The sequence below is a fragment of the Anneissia japonica genome, unplaced genomic scaffold (genome assembly GCF_011630105.1).
Source record: "Anneissia japonica isolate Jap-2015-1 unplaced genomic scaffold, ASM1163010v1 scaffold287709_len1912824_cov184, whole genome shotgun sequence".
Taxonomy (NCBI): Eukaryota; Metazoa; Echinodermata; class Crinoidea; order Comatulida; family Comatulidae; genus Anneissia; species Anneissia japonica.
The window spans coordinates 21,491-25,540 of record NW_022751466.1 but is presented as its reverse complement, the minus strand read 5'-3'; the positions used below and the strand labels follow the sequence as shown (position 1 = coordinate 25,540).

At 34.7% G+C, this 4,050-nt stretch overlaps 1 protein-coding gene across 1 annotated transcript in view; it reads left to right on the top strand.

The window, feature by feature from the left end:
* LOC117121654 overlaps nucleotides 1–4,050 on the top strand; it is a 25,352-nt gene that overhangs the window by 1,430 nt on the left and 19,872 nt on the right. The gene's annotated exons all lie outside the window — the stretch shown is intronic.

Below are 4,050 nucleotides of genomic sequence, written 5' to 3'. Positions count from 1 at the left end.
AGTTTGTGGGCATAGTGATAGCTGTATGTTAGGCCTCTATTATGGCAGCAGCACTCGGTCTACTAGTACTAGTAATTAGTTTAAGGATTTCTTACATTCTATAGCCTAGTAGAAGTTTGTAAATAAATAAAAACTTGAATTATCTTGATTTTTGTTTTTGGCAACTGATATAGCTTATTGAACAATATATAATTTATGTTTTTTAGTTACAGAAATAATAAATTTCAACGTCGGTTTCGGTCGCCATTTTTCATGTTTGTATTCGCCACATCATCGACGGATATGCTTTTGTGATATGGATAATAGATTAGTTTATTGAAAAGAAAGTTCAATGTTTATGTGTACCGTATTATTTAGGGACCGACTTTGAATTCAAGTATGGTATGAAATACAGATTTCATATTCCTTTTATTTTTTAGATTAGAGTCGCCCTCGAATCGAGACCATGCATTGTTAACCACCTTCAAGTAGTCTCTCTATTACAGGATTACTTTGTTAAAAGATTGATTGGAGATTTTAGATGGTAGGCCTACTTCTTACTAAAAAACGGCCTCAAAGAGGTTTTTTGCACACATTACACATATCAGTGGTGGTGCCAGTGAGGGTGGCTGAAGGAAGGCAGACAAGGCTGCTCCTCCTCCACTCCTTCGGGAAGAGTGACAGGCTGTTTGCTTTATTATATATTGTCAGGCTCTTAAAGTACCACTATACCAAATATGCCTGAGAAAAGGCGGATCAAGAATTTTTTTAACGGGGGCGGGTGGGGGGTGCACAACATTTTGAGAATAGAGCGTTTATTTCAATATAAAACATTATTGTGCATAGATTTTTTAATATTTAGTGGTAAAACTGGTGGCGGGGAACGTCCTCCCGTGCTCCCTTCTGGTTCCGCGACTGATGAGCCATGTGCCTGTAAGTGTAGTCGGGAGGTTTTTTTTTTTTTTTTTTTTTTTTTTTTTTTTTTTTTTTAACGTAAACACGATAGCAGGGCGAAATCAACTTCTATTTACTGTACCTGCATTTATTTTTATTCTCTCACTTTTTATGGAGTCTTCTAACCGTGTTTTTATTCGAGGATTATTGAGAAGGGGTTTTGACTTGGCATTTATTTAAGGGACTCTTTTATTCGAGGCGTTTATTTATTGCTTTGGTTTAAAATGGATACGATACGACATAGGCCTACATATGTTATACATAAATATACGCCTCCTAATTTCACTGTTAATGTGACACTGCAACACATAATTACTAGAAAAAAAATTAATTCTAATGAAGTAGATTAATAACGGAATGTGTTGAGAATGATGTAACTTCCATTAGTTTTGTTCACAGTCATTAAAGGAGACTGAAATTAAATGTGCCTAGGCGTTTTTTCGAGGGAGGCGTTTGTATGAGGGTGGGCTTCGGCTTGTATATGTAAGGTAAATTTGGAGGTAAATTGAAATTTATCTATATTTAATGACATGTTTTACCGTTATGCTTCTAATCAGATGTCACACTAACCTGTTTCAATTATCTTCTAATCACGATCATCATCATCGTTATTTTATCGTCGTTATGGTCATATAATGCCACTGAAATGTTATTCTCAAATTCTCATGAATTTTAAAGGCATTAAAAACATATTTAGAGCACCCCTTTTATAAAATAATTCAATTAATTATTGTTTCATCATCATTGAACGATCTAAACTTAAATATAGAAATTTATATAGCACTTTTTTGCCAATGGATACAAAAGTGCTTAGATATGCGGACTGGGAACTTGATCAGTAATCAAGATGGCAGAATAAAAAATACTTACATTTACAAAGTATTATTTATATTGCTTATCGATTGTTAATATTAGGTTTTTATTAATTTAGCAGAAAAAATATTTAGTAATACACATTGAATAAAAAGAATTATATAAAATTATTACATTCAAAAAAGATACACAGAATTTCGCATTAAAATTAATATTTACAATAATTGCCCATCAAACGCTCCTAAATAAACTGTCACTTATGTCAAAGTAAACAAAATCGTCAGGATGATATTAAGTTTCGTAGCCTACATGTTATCAGAATAACAATGTAGACAATGCCTTCTTTTTTCGAAATAATCCTCATTATAAAGCTGAAACAAACTAGGCATTACTGTATATTAAAGGAATCTAATTAATACTGTATTCATCACGCTGGCCGGCACCTCATTGTACAACTGCTTTCTGTCTGCCTGTGAAGTCAACCGTTCAATGCTGTATTGTGGCTTATTCCAATTAGTTGTACTGGTGTGTGTAGCATACATGGTGTGTAGATAATGTGTGTAGCATACATGGTGTGTAGATAATGCACATTAAAAAAAAATATCATATCCCTTACTCTTTTCCGAAGAGTGTACTGCGTCCTTTAACGTGCACATGGGCCATAAATGCATACAGGACCAACGGTTTGAACGTCTCATCCAAAAGACGGTGCGCTATTGTAACTTGTATTTCAGCCCTCCAGCTGAAACACAAGGAGGTGCAGCGATAGGAATTGAACCGGAGACCTACAGATCTCCACACACAGTTCAGCGCACACACAGTGGCTAGTACCACCGAATTAGCCAAGCTGCTCTCCATTTTCTTTACTTAACAATGATGTGTTTATCGTATATATGCGATAATTTAATTGCGAATTTTAATTACGAATGTCATTTCATTGAGTTAAATTGCGAATTTATTCTAAGCCTTGCTACAACCATGTTCAGAATAAATGTCATTCCAATGAGTTAAAAAGTTCAGTGCCCAGTGCAGAAATAGTATTACTATTAATTTTTCTAAAATAGATATAATTTGGCTGAGTATCACTTGATACGTTATTATTATTATTCAGACTAAAAATTGAAAAATGATCAGTTATAAGATGCCAGGTGTTAATATTGTATTAAGTATGTTTGTAAAGATATTATCGATAATGTAATTATATTCAAGAAATTTTGCTGTTGGACTAAATAAGTGGGATTTCATTAAATCCAAATTAAAATCACCACAAATTTAGGTTGGATTGTTTTCTTTTGAAATTAGTTCAGTACATTTAGAAATATAGTCCAGGAATTGGTAAACTGGACTTGATAGATAATTCCTACAATGTTGCTTTTTGGTTTGCTTTATATTTCAATAAACATTGATTCATATGCAGTACCTACCGTACTACAGATGGTAAATTTTGATCACTTCTTATCCAAAGAGTAAGGTCATTACCGGTACAATAAAATATAATTTCCAGCACTCCATAACAATACCAACACAATCTTATTGTATTATTGTATTTAGATTAGAATGCCATGTCACGACCGTCTCAGTGTTGCTTTTTTTTTTAAATTTCCAAACCCACCCCCGCGCTCAATGCCCCTGGTTTTAATCCTACATCCTCCCCTGAATGTAATGGTATATTCAAAGTAATAAATAACACAATGAAGACACAAGCATATCTTTATAAACGTTTATTTACGATAATACTTCACTTCGGCCTTTGCTAGACATACCGAACTACAGGAATACTTTAGAGGTATAACCATGGACCTATTATAACGTGGGAACGGGCATTAAAAGCGCGCGGCTAAGCGTCGTTCTCGAATAAGCGCCGTACTGAAGCCTCTAAAAACGATAAGTTCCGCGGTGCTTATTCGATGATTTACGGTATGTGCACGTTAATGAACGCAAAACCTACTGTACACTCGGAAAGAATAATATAATAATAATAATAATAATGATTCTGAAGATTATAATGATAATGACAACGATAATTATAATTGATATAATGTAAATCCAGGGGTGGCGCCAGCGGGGGGTCGGATGGCCAGGGCCCCCTCGGGGAAAGCTGCTCCCTCCCCCACCCCCAGAAAAAGCACAATTCGTCGGGGAGAAAAAAATATTATATGTATTTTTTACACATTAGTAAACTCTAAAATCGATTAAATAAGACTTTGAAACGCCTAAATTGTCGAAATTTTCGGGGGCTTCGCCCCCAGGCCCACTTTCAGAACCTTTAATCGAAGCTCGACCACTCCCACTTTGTTTTCGTCT